The following is a 20,550-nucleotide window of genomic DNA, read 5'->3' as shown; positions in this document are numbered from 1 at the left end:
TTCAGGACCCCAACTACTCAGTCATCACTGCTGCTCGTAGGGTCTGCGTTTGTAGGAAGCTGTAATCAGGAGTGGAGCCTGGAATTCAAGCAAGCCATCTGATATAGAGTACGGTTGTCTTGACCACCATCTTTACCACTAGGTCAGATGCCCACCCTACTTGTGACATTTTAAATGAATGAAATTTTGGGTATTAATTTGTCTTTTTTATAAAAAAGTAAACAGAAATAGCTAAGAATTTATCAGTGTGAAACTTATCATTGAGTAAATGGATGACAACATTGCCAAGGGTTAAGTATTACTAACTAATAATATTTCTGTTTCTATTACCTAGAGATCATTCAGGAGCCCAACAAAAAGGATATCATCTGAGTGGAAGTGGGACTTGAAGAGCATCAGGCTGTTGTTCTTGGTCTGTCTTCCCCTTGATTAGGACAGAACAAAGAGTTGCATAGGTCCTGACATAACCCTGTGTCATACAGATATTTAGTGAATAGAAATAGGTGGAAGAGTCAAGGGAAAGATGGGTTGATGTCATATAATCAATAAAGGAAAAAGCAGCAACCAGTTTAGACATTGTCTTTCAATAAGAGTTTCAGTGCAATGATAACCAAAAAAAAAGCCTTGTGACCCTTTGAGGAAAGTGTAGGGTATGAGCAGGCCGGAAAACATCACTACAGGAAACTCAATGTTTTATCTGCGGAAGGAGGGAGGAAGAGAAAACAGCACCTGAGAGCACCATAGTTATAAATGAGCATATTTAGTGTGACAGGAATATAAGCATAGTAATTTCTCAAAAAGAAAAATAGAAATGTCCCAAATCCAAGAAAGAAAGAACATAATGAATGATCCTTCTGTGTCTTCAAAAGGCAAGGAGAATGGAAACCAGAATTCATGAAAGGATTAATATCAGGCAAGGCATAGATACTGTTCCCATGTAACAGAAACAAAAGTATTAAACATGTGTAAGACACACATTCTATTTTGTGAGCTTGTAATTTACAATTAACCATAAGATTATTGAGTGTTTAAAATAATTTAAATATCTCCCTAAGCTGTCTCACTTCTGTTAAGATTGTAATTTTACCTTAAAGAAATTCTTCAGGTTGAAATAGGATAATAAAAATCATAACTTTATTAAGAAAAAACAGGGTGAGCAACAACAAATTGACACATGCCTCCTTGTCTATATCCGCATATACACTGTGTCTATTTCTCCTCCTTCCATTTCTATTAGTAACTCTGTATATTTCCTGAGTGCCTGGATTCTAGTTTTGAGAATCCACCAGTCTGTCTTCAGTTTTTGTATTATTCTGGCTGTCCCTTCTGCTTAGAATTTTTATGATCATCCTTAACATCCCATTACAATCCTAATACTAAATCGTCCTCTGATTACAAAAGTCATGCTGTAAAAGGACAAGTACTCCTGTGGGTAATGTTAAGTAGTACTTCCTCTTGATTTCCTTTTATTTTACTTTGCACCTATCTGCTAAGGCACTCATGTTCCTTCGAGACTCCATTGATGCTTTCTGTTCTGGAATATAAGGAACAGCCTCCAGTTGTGTTACAGAGTAAAAGCATCATCATTGCTGCCTGATTGGACCCTGCTCTATCCCAGCACAATGAGCACTAATTGTCTGGACTTGATTAACAGTCCAGCAGGCAACTGAACTGAATCAGGAATGTGTGGCAGGAAAGCATTAACCCTTCCTTCATAGTTTATTTCAACAGCAAACAAGAATGTCCAGAATGGCATAATATCTAGGAAAACACCTGTATTCTAACTAGACACTTAATGCCGTAACCAGGAGCCAATCTGTAAAGGTTGCTGCCTCCTGGAGCGTCACATTCAGACTGTGCACATCCCATTCACTTCTACACTCATTTCCCCTGAATTACAGTGCCTAAAATGACTCTTACATGGTCTTCTTATGAGAATGGCAGCTTCTATATTGGGTCCCCACTTGTTACCAAAGCACTCTCCTTTGAGCTTAATTTTTAAGTTACTTCATTGTATTTTTAATGGTACCTAGAAGGAGAGACAGAGAGCTCTCACCTGCAGGTTCACTCCTCAAATGCCCACCACAGCTGTAGTTGGGTCAGGTTGAACCCAGGAGCTAGGAACTCAATCTAAGTCTCTGACATGGTGGTAGGAACTCAACTACTTGATCAGCTACCTTCCAAGGCTCCCATTGGCAGAAGGCTGAAATGGACTTGAACCCCAGCACTTGAATATGGATTGTATGTGTTACAAGTTATGACTTTACCACTAAGGCCAAACATCAAGCCCTCCTTTGACTATAATACATAAATAATTATTCTTTGAATATAATACTTCTGGAAAATAAAACAAACAGAAAAGGCATTTATGAATTATATCATTTACCTCTGAATTCATTTTCTAGTGATCCACAAGAAATTACCAGAGATAAAGGGAGATATATAGAGACACAGGTCTTCCATCCACTGGTTCACTCCCCAAGTAGTCATAATGGCCAAAGCTTGATCAGGACATAGCCAGGAGCCAGGTGCAGGGACCCAAGCACCTGGGCCATCGTCTGCTGCTTTCCCAGACCATTAGGAGTTAGTTGGATTGGAAGTGGAGCAACTGGGACACAAACTGGTGCCCAAAGAGGATGCTAGCATCACAGGTGGCAACTTTACCTGCTACACCACTACACTGTCCCACCACTTTAACAAGTATTTATTCATTTGAAAAACAGAGCATTCAATTTATTTTATTCTCTAATGGTGAGTCCTCAGATGAATTTCAGAAAGTGAACCTGACATGTTGCTTTCAAAAGAGGATTGAAACTACAATAATGACACCTATAAAGGTGTGGAGTATATTTGTAATTCTAATTACTTTAGAATTAATTAAGAATGATAATTATTATCATACTCACGATAGTGTTACAATAAAACGATCCACTATTGTTCTTTAACTGTGATATTATTGTAGAGAACAATGAAGTAATTGTTAAAGTATCAGGTTATAAGGACACATCATTGCCAACGTGGGAGCAAATAAAGTTCTATTGGTGGTGTTGAGTCTAAAGTATTCAATAATAAATTATGAGTTTTTGACTCTATAAATTTGTAACGATCCATTTATCCAGTAATTTTTTCAGTTTTTTTTTTTTTTTGATAGGCAGAGTTAGACAGTGAGAGAGACAGAGTGAAAGGTCTTCCTTCCGATGGTTCACCCCCAAATGGCTGCCACTGCTGGCGCGCTGCGCAGATCTGAAGCCAGGAGCCAGGTGCTTCCTCCTGGTCTCCCATGCAGGTGCAGGGCCCAAGCACTTGGGCCATCCTCCATTGCACTCCCAGGCCACAGCAGAGAGCTGGCCTGGAAGAGGGGCAACCGGGACAGAATCCGGCGCCCCGACCGGGACTAGAACCTGGGGTGCTGGAGCCTCAGTTGGAGGATTAGCCTAGTGAGCCGTGGCGCTGGCCCCAATTATCCAGTAAATACTGTTCCTCTGAACTTCAGTGTAGTGTGGTAGTTGTCATGATTCAGCTGCTAAGTATTCCTCACTGTGGCAACAACACCAAGTTCCCTTTGATGAATGACCCCTCTACCCTCAGTTCATATGCTGTGAAAGAGACAAATCCTGTGCTCTGGTCTGGGAAGAGCCCCAGTCCAGGTGTGTACTATGACAGATTCACGAGTGAGTATTTGATCCACATATTTTAAGTAACGTGATATTTGTCTGTCATGCACTTTTGAAATCATCTGGATGAAGTAGTGCCTCTGTCCCATTGTACTGGCAGAGTAGTAGTGCCCCTCCCCCCAAAAATGTCCAAGTCCTAACTGCTGGCAGCTGTAAATATGTTCTTCTTTGGAAATGAGGTCTTTGTAGATTTAATTTAGCTAAAAATCTGGATATGAGCCAGTGTTGGATGTAAGGTAAACTCTAAGAAATCCAGTAACTGATATCATTATGACAGAGAAGAAACACAGAGGTCCAACGGAGAAGACACAGGGGCTTGGAGGAGAAAGCTGTGCAGAACGGAGCAGAGATTGGTGTGTTGCAGTAATAGGCCAAGGAATGCCTATTGCAGGCAGAAGGAAGGCCAGGAGTGTGGGACAGATTCTCCCTCAGAGTCTGTAAAAGGACCTAAATCTGCCATACCTTGATTTCTGACTTTTGGCCTACAGAGCTGTGGAAGAGTAGATTTTTATTTTAAGTCTATAAGTTTGTGGGACTTTATTAAGGTAGCACTAGGAAATTAATCTACACTGATTTGCTAAGCAGTTAGAATAAAAGGAGCAAATGTCTTGTGCCCATTTTGCTACCAGGTGAAGAGGAAATCAGAGCTGAAAGATAGAGAGAGAAACCTACTACTCTGAGAGCCCCTCTGTATTACAGTGTGTGCATCCATCTATCCTGGGCACCTCTGACACACACACACACACACACAAATTAAAAAGGCCTTTTTATACCTACACTGTTTGAATTTAGATTTCTGTCATACGCAATCAAGAGCCCTGATTAATGTGGACATAAAATTATGAAAGAAGGATGTAAATATTAAGTATACTTTAGGACTGTTTGATAAAAGTCTAGTCGGCTACTGCAATGGTTTGGTTGTTTTCTCCCCCAAGGATCTGTGTGTTGGCAGTTTGGTCTCCTATGTGGCAGTTCTGAGGTTACAGAACCTTTAAGGGGTACTGGTGTACTGTAATGAGCTCCTTGGAGACAATGCCTTCAAAGAGATTAACGCAGTTCTCATGGGATCTCTGTGAGTTCTTGTGGACTGAGTAGTTTTAATAAAAGAACAAACCTGACCCCTGACTCCTTCTCTGTCTTCCCTACTCAACAAGTGAGCTCTGCTTCTCCCTTAAACCTCTCCCTGTCACATGTGAATTCTGTCATCGACATTGGAGTTTCCCCATTCACATTTGAGTTCCCCCACTCACACTTGTCCTCTCTCTCACATGTGACCTCTCTCACATGTGACCTCTCTCACACTTGACTTCTCTCTCACACATATCCTCTTTCTCACACGTGACCTCTCTCTCACACATGTCCTCTCTCTCACACGTGACCTTTCTATCACACATGACCTCTCTCTCACAAGTGACTTCTCCCTTACATGTGACCTCTCTCTCACTCATGCAACCTCTCTCTCACATATGTCCTCTCTCTCACACATGACCTCTCTCACATGTGACCTCTCTCACAAATGACCTCTCTCACACATGACCTCTCTCACTCATGCAACCTCTCTCACATATGTCCTCTCTCTCACACATGACCTCTCTCTCACAAATGACCTCTCTCACACATGACCTCTCTCTCAAACATGACCTCTCTCTCTCACACGTGACTTCTCCCTTACATGTGACCTCTCTCTCACTCATGCAACCTCTTCCTCTCAGGTGTGTTACCACCATAATGCCATCCACCATGATGCAGTGGGTTAGGGAAGCCCTCTCCAGAGGCTAAACCAATGACATCACTCAATCTTGATGTTTAATTTCCAAAATCGTGAGATAAATAAATTTATAAAGTATCCAGCATTAGGTATTTTGTTATAGCAGTGGAAAATGGTCTATTAATTACTTCGGAAAGGATAGTAAATTCTTTGGGATTATTAAAATCAATACATTTGAAATAATTGTAAAGTTATATTTATACACACACAATGACAGTATTTAATCCTTCAAAAGGATTTAAGTGTTTATTCTTCCCCATGCATTCATTTATCTATAGTCTTTTAACACTTCATTATTTCCTAGTAATAAATAAGGCATCAGACTCATCTTGTACATTTCCTATCCTAGTTCTAGCATCAACAATTTCAACAATGATTTTTGGCTTCCTTTATTGGACAACAGCATTTGAAACCAAGAACTGGCTGTTGTTTGGTGATCATTGTTTTTAAGCTCTGTCAGCTGGCAGAGCAAAGAAATACACTCCTACATGAGCACTGTATAAATACATGCCTATAAATGCTTCTAAATGTAATCATCAGTATTTTTATTAAACTGAATGTAAGTTCATACTGTTGTCTCCAACACCACAAGGATCACTCGTACTATCACTTATGGGTAAGCTCCCATTAAAATAGTTAAGAAACCTGATCCCCATCACTCACCTTTCATCTATTCAATTATTCAATTTCTGTAAACATGTGCAGGGATTTCAGAGTTGCTAACTTATATCTTTAGGAAGTAACTCTGTCAGCTGGAGCATAGTGTTTACATACAGCTCCTTCTGCCTTAGTCTTAAAGACTGCAGGCATATCCAAGATTACTGAGGCCAGCACCATTCTCCCTCCTCCCTTCAGCAGAATCAGTTCCTCCATTCATATTACACGCATGCAATCATAGCCTTCTTGCATTTCACATTCTGTCTTGAGATCTCAAAAATCCATGAATTCTTTTTGAAATTTGCATACATTAAGATGCACCATGTGCCTTGAAGTTAAAAACGTTTTGACAAAGGCAGAGTATTTTTATGTCTTCAATTATCATATCATATGGAATTTTTTCTCCACCCTAACCACCCCTAATGCTGGGCTTCACCTCCTTATACTTCTCCCTCCATAAGCCACCAATAATCAATCACTTTTTCCTTTCTCATAAGGCCATATTCAATACAAATAGCAGAGATCTGACTTCTGTCACTTCAGATCCTTTGTGTTTTCTATAGTGTAAGCATCTCACCTAGCTGAGGGTCAAAGGTTAATACTTCCGTATATGCCAATACCTCTAAGGCAGTTACATCCCTCACTTGATGCTCAAAGTGTATTCTAGCACTGAACCAACGGGAATACCAGTGTGCTCTACAAAGGCGACTGAGGGAGCTTTGAATCTAAGTGAAGTTGCCTTAAAGCTCTGTATCTTAGTGATCCAGAAGGTGCAGCCCATCTTTCTGGACTTTCTTGTAACTCAATCTCTAATTTTCCTTCAAACTCTTTGCATGTTTTTTTTTTTTCTTTTTTATCCCCAGACAGTGGACATTGCAAAATGCCGATTTTCACACTGCTGCTATTTTTCGCTTTCATTTTATCTCTTCAAATGGATTCCTTTTTCTAGTATCAGCTCTCCACTCTGTGTGTTCGACCTTGAGATGTATAAGTTCTGGTGAAATTATCTTTAATAGTCAATTGCACGCTTCCATTCAATCATTTATAGGTTTCATCAAATGAAAAGGTTAGTGGTAAGTGAACACTTCAACCACTCCCCATCTTCCCCAGTCTTCAGCCATCTGATTCCCCCTGTGAAGTTCTCAATCCACTTCTGGGAATGCCAGTATTTTAATCCACTTATGTTATATTCTTACCCATCTTGTTTACATTTTCATTTCATTCATTCTCTTTCTAATGTCCTGAATGCTGCCTTTCAATTTTTCCTTAAGTCCTTTGCCAATGTATCTATTAATCACTCCTTAATATGGCCAAGCCAAACATTAACTACCATTAACCAGTTCAGGAAACCCTCATTAACCTTGCGTTTATAATTTTGGGACTTGGCCTTAGCCATCTAGATATGCTCTGAGTATTTATTTGTCACTTCACTTTATAACTTTCATTAAAATTATTCACTATGCATAAATAAAACACAATGTTTCTTTCCATTATAAATAAAATACATTCTTGTGCTGAGTATCTAGTGACATTCTTTAATCTATACTTCCTTTGGATGTCAACACCCTGTTTTAAAAATCCGGTGGAAAGAAGGGGTCATCAAAGAAGAAGTTACCTTTCCTGAAGAGAGGAGAGAACTAACTTCCACTTTGATTATGGCCTTGTCTAAATAATGTTGGAGTGTGTGAACTCAAGAGGCTTCCATAACCTTGGCAGCTCATGACAAAAGCCTCGGGTGATTACTGATGTCATAAATAAGAGTGTCAATGGTTAAATCAACAATAGGAGTCACTGTGCACTTGCTCCCCATGTAGGACCTCTGTCCTTAATGTGTTGTACTATGAGAATTAATAATGATAAAACTCATCTTCAAACAGTACTTCATACTTAGTGTGTCGGTGTGGGTGCAATCTGTTGAATTCTTTACTTAGTATAGAGTTGATCTTCTATATACAAATTTAATTAAATATGAATCTTAATGAGGAATAGGATGGGAGAGGGAATAGGAGACGGAATGGTTTGTGGGTAGGAGGGTGGTTATGGGGGAAAGAACAGCTATAATCCAAAAGTTGTACTTTTGAAATTTGTATTTATTAAATAAAGTTTTCTATGAAAAATTCAAAAAAGTGGGCCTACACTATGGGGTAGCGGGTAAAGCTGCCGCCTGCAGTGCCAGCATCTCATATGGGCATCGATTTGAGTCCCAACTGTTCCACTTCCAATCCAGCTCTCTGCTATGGCCTGGGACAGAAGTAGAAGATGGCCCAAGTCCTTGGGCCCCTGCACCCACGTGGGAGATCTGGAAGAAGCTCCTGGCTCCTGACTTCGGATCAGCACAGCTCTGGCATTGCAGTCAACTGGGGAGGGTTGGAAGACCTCTCTCTCTCTCTCTCTCTGCCTTTCCTTCTCTCTGTAACTCTTTCAAATAAATAAATAAATCTTTTAAAAATTCAAAAAAATTATGCACTGCACAGAAACACAAAGCTCTTCTTTCTTCCTTTTTGAGAAGTATTGCAACTCTGATGTAGTGACATTCAATGAAGGGAGGGCAGAGATTCTTACACCTCCATTAACAAGCAAACATTTGCCCACTTTACACTTGGACTAGTAGTATTACCTCTAAGATCTTGCTTTTGTCATCCTATTCACTTGCATTATTTTTAATCTAATTTTTCATATTCAAGCTACAGAATGGCTATTTAACTGGGCAAAGATTGAATCAAACTTTTTTAAGCATATGATTGCGAGGTGATGGATCTTATGTCAGAGGTGCAAGATACAATTTTCAAGCAGAAATTTTCTGTAATTATTTATTTGTTTCATTCATTCTGATTGGATGTTAATTCAGAAAGGAAATGTGCTTCTTTTTCTTTGCCACCTCATTGTGCAGTTCAATGCCATATTCATAATGGAAGAAAAATGTATTTTGCAAAGGAATGAATGGTTGGAAATTTACTTTGAACTTTTATTCAATTACATGACCACATTAATTCTTGTAGACAACATTAATTTTCTTTTTTTGCTAAGGACTTTTAGTTAGCAAAAAATAAATAAATATGCCAAAGTAGTTTTTTTTTCTTCTTGCGACAGTTTTATAAATCAGGCAAACTCATTAGTGATTTTTTGGCACAAGTTCGTTATATTAAAAGGAATGTGTGTATTTACTTTCTTAGACACCTTTGAACCTATTTTATTCAGTTATTGTGAGAAAAATAAAATGTATCAAGATATCTTGCCATTTACACACAGCTTTCTTGTAGCACATTGCAGAGCTGCTGCTTCAATTCTTTTAGTTTTTTGTTTCCTTTGCAGAGGAATCTAAGCAAGAGGGGAATGAAATTGAAAGCTTTGTTTCAATAAAAAAATTGCTAGTTTTATAAATCCTGAAACAAAATCATATGCAGCTTTTAGAATAACTATCATCTTCATTTTACCATCAACCCATTATAATTATAAAACTTCAAAAAAAAAAGGAATTCAATTTTACCAAGACAAATAAAATAAGGTTTTTTCTTCTACCTGCACATAAACTGATTAAACCTGTAATGTGTTTTTGAAGATATTTTCAATTTAAATTTACACAAAGCTACACTAAATTAAGCTTAAGTGATAATTACAGAATTATCAACTGTAATAGCACTTGAACTATTTCCATTTTTTTCTACTCAGTTATTGCTATTGGTTCTTGAACTTTATTAAGGATTCAGCTGAAGATGAATTAATCATTTTACTAATAGCTGATTTTTTTTTAAAGATTTATTTATTGTATTTGAAAGTCAGAGTTACAGAGAGGCAGAGGTAGAGGTAGATGTAGAGAAAGAGAGAGAGAGAGAGAGAGAGAGAGAGAGAGAGAGAATCTTCCATCTGCTGGTTCGCTCTCCAATTGGCCGCAAAGGCTGGAGCTGAGCCTATCTGAAGCTAGGAGCCAAGAGCTTCTTCTGCATCCCCCAAGCAGGTGCAGGGGCCCAAGGACTTGAGCCATCCTCCACTGTTTTCCCAGGCCATAGCAGGGAGCTGTGTCAGAGGTGGAGAAGCTGGGTCTCGAACCAGTGCCCATATGGGATGCCTGCACTGCAAGAGGCGGCTTTACCCACTAAACCACTGTGCCGGCCCCTCACTAATAGTTTTTAAGTCTTTGTGTCATAATTTACTTTCAATTAACTTTTATGAATTATTAAAGTTATATTATCAAATTTTAACACATTCTATATCAATAAGCATACGTTCTTTCAAACATCATTGTGGAACCATATCATTAAATAAGCTTATATATATTATTTAAAACTGTTAATCATCTTAAAATGAGAGATAACTAGACGTTTCAAGTTAATCACTTTTTAGATGCATTTTCCTTATTTATTTAGAAATATTTTCTTATGTAATAGGCAGAATTATAGAGAGATAAAGGGTGAGAGAGAGAAACGGAGAAATCTTCAGTCTGCTGGTTCTCTCCCCAAATACCCTCAACTGTCAGGGCTGGTCCAGGCCAAAACCAGGAGGCTGGAATGCTTTTTGGGGTCTCCAAGGTGGATGCAGGGGCACAAGCACTTGGGCAATATTCCATTGCTTTCCCATGCATTGGCAGGGAACTGACGCTCTGATGCAGGATTCCAAGTTGTTGGCTTAACATGCTGTACCACAACACCAGCCCCCAGATATACCTTCTGAGTGATCAAATCTTTAGATACTAGCATTCATGATTTTGCCTTCCAACTCCATTCCAGTAAATGTTACAGAGCCTGTTTATTTATGCGAGGTGAAAATACTTACTGTATTATAGATGAAGTATTAGAAATATTTTAGCAGATAAAGTTATCTGGAAGTTACTATGTGCGTGTGCAGACAGGAAAATCAATACTGTTTCTTTGTGTTATATATTTTCAAGTAAACAGTATATACGTTCATAATATTTTTTACACTTAAGTAGGTGAAATGTGGTTCTTCAGATTCTTAAAACTTTGTAATTACTTTTACTCTGTCATGTTTACTATATAGTTTATGTAAAATTAGCACTTAAATCTTACTTTCCTTAGTCTGCCAAAAACATTTCTTCATTTTCACGGTGAAATAAACATTCTGATGGGTACTTTAGGAATAATTGACAGACCATTTCTGGGTGTTAACTAGTTTGTGTGAAATATGATCCAGCTCTTCCCTTTGGTTTAAAAATGCAGCCCTTTCTGAAGAAGGCACAAACCCAGGTTCAAGTGCAACTTAGTTCCCTCTGACATAACTGGCTGCATGCAGAAGAGCAACCTTTGATAAGAACGTTTAAAAGCAATAACATCTATGCACTGAAGGCAAGCCAAGGGGACCTCCACTTCAGCGAAGGTTGTGAGACATTAGCAGGAAGCCAATTGTGGGGCTCCATGGGATGCGCAGCCATGGAGCCCCCACGTCAAGGTCGGTCTGATAGCTGTTGCTGTGTCTTTATCACAAGGCGAATGTTGCTAGTTTCGGTTAGGGCAATGCTTTCCCATGGTCGGGACGTTCCAGAGGAGTTGAGAATGTGGTAAACAACAAGATGGCGCCGAGGACCGCGTGGTGAGCCTGCCTGCTGCGTGACACCTCATCTGATTGGCCCGAGGACGCATGCACACTGCGTGAACAGACGACGGATTGGAGTGTTCCGTGCATGGACTTGAGCCTGCTTGCAATTGGCCAGATTTTGTATATAAGCTATGTGCTGAGGAAGGAGGGGGCTTTCCTGTCCACTCTCCTCCTTTCATTCTTTCACTGTCCCTGTTACTTTCCCATTAAAAGTCTGCTGAAGACCGATAAGCTGCGAACAGTGTCGTTCCTTTGCGGGCAAGGGAGCGGCAGCCAATGTTCCCATAAGGTCACCTATATCAAATACATACAGATTGTAAGAAATATCCTGAAAACATAAAGCATAAACATTAAAATGAAAGGGATGAAGACAGGTATTGTGTGGAAACACTGATAAAATTATAACGATGTGAAATAACATTGGCTTTAAGAAAAGAAGAGGTATATTTGTATAATCAAAACTACCCCAATCCTAAGTCTGTATCATGTAAATAGCATAACCTGGGGTGGGCATTTGGCCCTGGCGTTAATATCCCATTTGGGACCCCCACATGGGATGACTGGGTTTGAGTACAGCTTCCAAGGAATGCACCCCACGGGAGGTAGCAGATTATTGCTTGGGTACTACATGGGAGACTACATGGAGATCCGGGCTCCCGGTTTGGTACTGGCCCAGCCTCTGCTCTTGCAAGCATCTGTGTAGTGATCAATGGATGGAAGATTGTGTGTGTGTGTGTGTGTGTGACCACTCTGCCTTTAAAATGAATAAAAATAAAGAAATAAAACTTTACAAAAGACATTTATTACAAATCTAAAGCACTTTCAATTTTACACTGATTAAATCAGTGCTGCAGTATTTGAGTAGAAAAATATAGAAGGAATTAGATATAGGATGTGTGGAATGAATTTAATCCAGAGCATAAAGGAACTCTCACATAGACTTGCTACTCCCATTTGCAAACTTCACAGATTATCAGTGAACTCATTTTTTTAAATGAAGATAGTCAGGCTTAATATTCATTTTATAGAGCAAGTCTCTTTTAGGAACTAGTTATATAAACATACATTTGTAAAATTCATCAAGTCCATTCTAATATAGCTAATAGTATTGAAGATAATGCTAATTATACTGGAATGTAATATTTTAAAGCAATGAAATATTTTATTACAGTCTATTTAGTAATTTGGTTTATAAAGGCAAATGCACATATTCCTCATTAAAATATTCTGAGGGGGATTGAAGTATCAACTCTACTACACTTTGAAATAAACCGTTTTTCCTGGCCAGCACTGTGGTGCTGTGGGTTAAGTTGTCTGTGATGCTGGCACCCCATATCACTCCACTTCAAATCCAGCTCCTTGCTAACACCCACTGGCAAAGCAGAGGAAGACGGCCCATGTCCCTGGAGCCCCACCACCCAAGTGGGAGACACAGGCTCCAGGCTTCACAGCTGCCATCTGGGGAGTGAACCAAAAACAGGAAGCTCTTTCTGTGCTCCACCCTCTCTCTGTCTGCTGTTCTGATTTTCAAACAAATAATATAAGTCACAAAAAAGAGGCCATTCTTTGACTTCATTATACAATTGTTGTGAAGAATCTTCAGAAGTTGGTATGATTTTAGATCGTCACAGAGATAGTAGCATTTTGCCTGTATTTTGATGCAGAAGAGAAAATTTGATAAATTTTTCATTAAAATTTCTAATAAATTACAGATTATTCTAACAGATCTTAAAGTGAAACATCGTTTTAGGAAATATATTTACGTTGTAAAGCAGTAAAATCAATAGAAATATAATAATACCAAACACCGAACTAGGAAAGGAGAATATTATCAGCAACTAAATCTGCCTTTATTATTTTTGGTTACCAAATTTGAAAGAGTTATTTTTCTCTTTAAGTAAAAAGACAACTTTTTTCCCTCTGTAAAATAAAAATAATATTAATATCATTTATCAATCATTTAGTACTTCATATTACATTGGAGCATGTTATTAATTCACAAGTACTGTCCCAGTCCTGTTGTCTTTATAAGTAATTTATTTTAGTTGTCTAACAGGCTTGAATGACTGTCCTTAGGAGAAAATGGTACCCTGGGTTTATGAGTGACCTGTATCCAGGTCATTTATTCATAGGCATTATGGCCTGGAGTATTTTACTGAAATTGAGAGTCAATAAAGTTGGTGAAATTAATTAAGCACAATCAATTCTGAGCTACAGGACTTTTAATTAAATGATGACAAATAGAGAATTCTTGTTCATACAATCTTGGAGATAGTGAGCAAAAATAAAGTTTAAATAAAAGATCCTGATAATGTATCAGGGAGGTTTCAGCAAAGTCCAAGAGAAATGGACTGAAAGCTTGTCATTGAGCTAAAGTGAAAAGCAGGCCAGGAGGCAGAAATTACAATTGTGCAATGGTTTATTGTCAGTCAGCTATCCCAAACATTCATCAAACTTTCATTTCATGATCGACATTCTGACTAATAAGTAAAATTGAAAAAATAGAGAAAATTTCATGTGCAATATTCACAACAGGAATTCCAGCATTTGGCTTCAGGTGTAGAATTATACCCACCCTGGCTCCTCACACAGCATAATACCCCGGATCTACCCTGCCATTAAGTGACTGTTGAAATCTGAGTGCCCAAAGCATCATGAACCAGTTTATTGGACCCTCTCCAATATCACAACAAATTTTATTAAATAAAAGTAAGAAGAAAAATTGCTTGCAAGTATTTGTGATGAATATTAGTAATGTTAGTGAACCAAAAAAACTCGATTTTGAATAGTCAATATGCTACATAAAATTATATGTACTGTATAGCAAGGGTGATGTTTAAAATACCCAGCTGTGATAATTTTGTCAATATGTAAAGTAATTAACTACAACTGTAAATTGAAGCATCTAATTTAGTAATGTTAATGATATTTATAATTCTCCTCCAAAGTGTCATGCAAGGATTGCCAAGTACTTCATAAAATTAATATTCCACTTCTCATTCCCTGCTGATTAGCAAGAAAATCATACAGCATCCATCAGAGAGAGTTGAGAGAAACTGTTGGGAATGACTTTTCAAGCCAAAGGGTGTGAAATATAAAACATTGGTCCTGACTCCCGTTAAAATTCTGGTCACCTTAATATCAAGGATTAGGAAGGCAGCTGAGATCAGAGATTTTCTCTTATAACATTTAGTTTTAAATAATTTATAGTGAAGCATTTTAAATGTCTTAGATGTTGAAAGCTGAAGCCTAAATTAAGTCTTGCACAACTTGTCCAAACACTAGCTTCAGAGGGGCTCATCAAAGCTGACATCTGAGTCGTCTTGCAATTCTAGGTGAGGTAAATCAATCTCATCTGGACGTTAGACCAACCTACCCATAGGTAGTGGGAACAAGAAAATCTTAGTCTCGTGTCTGTCTGGCTGGGAAATGCCATTTTGTTGCCCACTACGTATAAGATAGATAGATAGATAGATAGATAGATAGATAGATAAATTACACTCACATATAAACTAAGCTCTGCATACACACAAAACAAAAACCTTCCTAGCATTCTTGAAAAGTCACAAAGTACACAAGAGTGTGAACTCATGAACTAAAGAGAAAAGACAATGCAAAAATACACGTAGGATGCATAAACGACTGGAGGAGCTTATAAGGCCAGAGAGCAGATCCCTACATCCAGTGATTCCTGGATGCAGGACTCAGAGCCTAGAGGGTCACAGGTGGTTTCTGGGTTCTGGGGCACACATTAAGCCTGACATTAGAGACTCCATGTTCTCTGCACACTCAGGATGAATCTCATGGACAGGTCAGGGGACATACTGCAGAGTGGGTCCTAGTTCTGTACAGTGTACATAGTTGGGTGGGTGGATGAGGGGCACTGGCACCATGAGCTCATTCACCCTGGCACAGAGAAGAGATGGGTCTGCGAATACAATAGCTGGCGACCACATCCCATTATCCCACTGACTGTAGCCAGAGGTTTTTTACCATACTCATCTTGAGTGTAAATTAAATAATTGTCTCACCCACAAATGGTGGCCAGAATTCCCTGGCCCCATGCAGCACACACCCCTGGAATTCAAGTGTAAGCTGTAGACATTCCTCCGAACCTCAGAGGCACATTTCCAGTAATAAAGCCATCAGTAGTGATAAGACACCTACCCCTTGCCACATTCACAGAAATCAACACAGATACACGAGAAACATGAAGCTCCTGGCTCATGGCTTCAGATTGGCACAGCTCTGGCTGTTGCAGCCATCTGGGGAGTGAACCAGTGGGTGGAAGATCTCTCTCTGTCTCTACCTCTCTCTGTAACTCTGTCTTTCAAATAAATAAAATAAATCTACAAAACAAAACAAAACAAAACAAAAGTAGTGAAAAGAACCCAACCACAATAACTGGTTGTTTCTTTGAATTGAGGGCACAATATTAGTAGCTGTGAAGGTCAAAGTGGATGGACAGTACAAGGCAGAGTCCTAGGAGTGACATGATGGTGAGCTTCCTAAGTGTTCAGTCTCTCTCAAGTCCTCATCTGAGTATGGATCAGGACATGGTAAATGAGAAACAACAAGGGCTGGCAGAAAAGCCACCCAGAATAGCAGAAGCGTGTGTTGCCGGGGATCTCACTGGACAAAAATGAACTCAATACAGATGACAAAGCTTAATGTGAAAATAAATAATAATAACATATATAGTAAATACCTATTATAATAAATAATAGGTCTTTTAAAAATTCAGTATTGTCTTAGGTCACAACTTCATAGATATCACAAAAAAGCATAATCCATAAAATAATACATGAATACATTTATAATTTTTGCTTTTCAAAAAAACTTTAAAAATGAGAATACTATTATTTACATACTGAAGAAAATATTTGCAAATTTTATAACAATAACACACTTATATGTAAAATATATGAAGAGCTCTCAAATTTCAATAATAATATAAATTGATCATTTTAAATGGCTATAAGCTTTTAGCAGAAATGCCCCCTCAAAAAAAAAGAATATGAATAGCAAGTAAACACAGACATAGATGTCTAACTTCATTAGTTTTAAGGATTAAAAACACAATGGGATATCACTATACACTTAATAGAAGTGTTAAAATTAAAAGGCTTAAAGTATTACATTGTACATCAACAGTCAGGACAAGAATTGATCAGGTAACTGTTTCTCATAGTGTCAATTTAACTTCAACAAGTTTCCCTTTTGGTGCTCAGTTGTTGCCGATCAGGGAGAACATATGATATTTGTCCCTTTGGGACTGGCTTAATTCACTCAGCATGATGTTTTCCAAATTCCTCCATCTTGTTGCAAATGACCGGATTTCATTGTTTTTGACTGCTGTATAGCAGATGTCCTAAACAACACTCTGGTCTCAGAATCAGCCCTTAAGGCACATGGGTCTGGCTGAAAAACCCATGAGAGTATAACAGGCATGGAAAGCCAAAACAATCTGGCAAAAACAAAAAACAAACAAAACAAAACAAAGCAAAAAAAACCCTACATGAAAGATCTCCACGAGTGAGATCCCAGTGGAAAGAATGGGTCATCAAAGAAGGAGGTACCTTTCTCTGAAGGGAGGAGAGAACCTCCACTTTGACCATGGCCTTGTCTAAATATGATCAGAGTTGGTGAACTCAAAAGGCTTCCATAGCCTTGGCAGCTCATGACAAGAGCCTAGGGGGATTACTGATGCCATAAACAGGAGTGTCAATTTGTTAAGTCAACAACAGGAGTCATTGTGCACTTACTCCTCATGTAGGATCTCTGTCCTTAATGTGCTGTACATTGAGATTTAATGCTATAACTAGTACTCAAACAGTATTTTTCACTTTATGTTGCTGTGTGGGAGCAAACTGTTGAAATCTTTACTTAATATATGCTAAATTGATCTTCTGTATATAAAGAGAATTGAAAATGAATATTGATGTGAATGGAAGGGGGAGGGAGAGTGAAAGGGGAGGGTTGCGGGTGGGAGGGAAGTTGTGGGGGGGAATAAAGAAAAAAAAAATTAAAAGGCTTGCCTAAGACATTAGAAGTTACAAAGGATGTGGAAGAACTGAGTTCTTTTCCACAGATGATATATTTGTAAATTGGAACACTAATTTGGAAAACGTTCTTTGATTTCTTAAAAAAGAATGATTGGCCCAGCACTGTGACACGGGGCAGACAAAGCCGCTACAAGAAGTATTGGCACCTCATATCGGTGCTGATTCGAAAGCTGGTTGCTTCACTTCCCATCTGGTTCCTTTTTAATGTGCCTGGGAATGCAGTAGAAAATGTCCCAAGTCCTTGGGCCACTGCACCCATGTGGGAAACCTGAAAGAACCTATAGGCTACTGGCTTCAGTCTTGCCCATCCCTGGACATTACAGCCATTTGGGGAGCGAATAAGCAGATGAGAAACCTCTCTCTGTATCTTCCTCTCTCACTCTCTGTAACTCTGCCTTTCAAATTAAATTAATTAATTAAAAAAGAATCATTTGCCACATAATCTGGCAATTACACTCCCAGAGACATACCCAAGATGAAAACTCAGTTCATACAAAGACATGCAGTCAATTTTATAGCAGCTTCATTTGCTCTACTACGGAGATGGAAACAACCTTAAATTCTAACAACCAAAGATTAAATTTAAATATTTGAATATCCATACAGTAAACAATAATTCCAATATTGGAAAATGAACTAATGAAACAAACAACAATATAGATACATCACAAAGTAATTTTGTTGAAAAAGCAAGTCAGGCAAAAATAGCATATTCTGTGGCTTCATTGATATGAAATTCTAAAAAACATGAAAAAACTAAGGCTACAGAAAATGTATCTTGTGGGCAGGCTATGATTCTCAGAAGTGATTATAAAGTCATTAGGAAACATTTGCCATTAATGAGTGAATTCATTGTATGATTTTGGCAAGTTTCTCAGGTGTATATAAATGAATTTTATATATCTATAAATAAAAAATAAAGTATATAAAATATATAATTTTATTTATTATGTATGATCTATACCAGTTGTATATATTATAATATAATTTTATATATAAAATTCATAACATTGCACAATTTATTATATATCAGTTACTCCTCAAATTCTTTAAAACACAAACGGAGTCAATAATAAATGACTGATGTTCAATTTATGAAACTTACATGAACTCCCTAAGACACAGCCGCAGGCGTAACAGGGTGGCCTGACATGACTTGGTTAGCCAGCCTTCCCTCCGTTTCACAATTACCTGCTGTATTTGCAGTTGGGTAGAAACCGATTTCAGCTGTAACTTGGATACATAGTATAGCTGGGTTTTCCTGTCCCAGTGCAGAGGACGTTTTCTTCCTGTGAGTGATGGTTTTCTTGTTTCTCCTCTAATTCTTTTGGGCCCTCTGGGCAAACTGGTAACACCATGCAAATACCAGGAGAAGGAAGAAAAATGTAAGCAACAAGCTGATGGAATTGCTCAGTCACCAAAGAGATTCACAAGGGCTCACGGATTACAGACATCCGTGGCATCCCTGACCAGCTTGTCTCTTGAACAGATGCCAAAGCGTATGGTGAGTATGATAGAATACCAGTAAAATGGCCGCATAATTTATTACCTATACTGATATGGATAAACATCCGTGGGAAAAATACAGGCAAAGTGAACATTAAAAACTCCGGAACATGCAACCTCCAGCTGATCTTTTCATTCCATTTGCCAATTTTCACAGTTGATTGGAACTTCTGGGGAACATATCACCCCAATGTTTTCTGATATTCTTCACCCAGCTTTGACCCAGTTAAGCCATAAACAGTCCTGCATTTAATTACTGCTTGATTTACTTTAATATTTTCTTATTACTGTGGGGCCCCTTATTGGAGAAATCATGGCAGGGAGGAGGATGCTTTTAAAGGTTTCCAAAAAGTCAACTTGCTTCTAGGCTTAGCAACTGCTTTTTTTTTTTTTTTTTTTTTTTGGCTTCTTACATTTCTGCAACATTAGTTTCTCCTTCTTTTAGACAATGAAAAACAAAAGTAAATGAAAACCATGGGCTCTTCCCTGCTCTTCAGTGTACAATCACCTTTCGAATCATAGTTGTAGACTCACAGTGAGGATGTATGAAAAGCATTCTCTTACGAAAGCAGAAAATTCTGCTTCCCCGATAGAAGGCAGGTTAGAGAAAATTTATGGAACAGAAATTCTGGCAAAAACAGGTAGAACCATACTTTCCTTTCTGTGGGCACACTGTTCAACTAAGGCCTGCACCATTCTCATTTCAAGGCCTTTGAGTAGAAGGCTATTAATGCTGCCAGCATTTTTCCTTTCATCTCATTAGAGAAAGAATAAAACTTACAGAAGGCCTTAGATACACACACACACACACACACACACACACACTGCTTATAGAGAAGAAGAAAACATTTTCCAGCAAAATACTGACATTTTATTTTATGAAACCATGTTCTTATTAATAAACATTGTAAGCAACCAAGCTCTGTCACACGTGTACTGACCTTTAAATGAAAGTCCTCTGCCTAGCAAGCGTGAGTGTGTGCTGAGAGAGGAAGTTTGCCACCTCTGTAAAGCACTCTACAAACGCACGACCTTTACCACCTGAGGAGTAGCAGGCGTGTGCTATGCATCTCCCCATTTGGAGCTGCTTGCCCGATCCACACAAGATGTTAGGGACATCTTTGTTCCCATCATCACAGTTTCTATACAATTACACTGTCACCTCCCTGGATACTGAATGGAGAATTGGTTCCAGGTCCCCTGTGGACGCGGAATCGATGGATACTCAAGTCCCTTATATCAAACGGTACTTTTTAAAATAGACTTCTGGAAGATTTCATTATCACCTTTTTAAACATTATTTTATTTATTTGAAAGGCAAAGTTACAGA

This window comes from Oryctolagus cuniculus, chromosome 10 (genome assembly GCF_051225735.1).
Source record: "Oryctolagus cuniculus isolate XC-2025 breed Fujian yellow rabbit chromosome 10, ASM5122573v1, whole genome shotgun sequence".
NCBI classification, from domain to species: Eukaryota; Metazoa; Chordata; class Mammalia; order Lagomorpha; family Leporidae; genus Oryctolagus; species Oryctolagus cuniculus.
Note: the sequence above shows the minus strand (reverse complement) of the source record.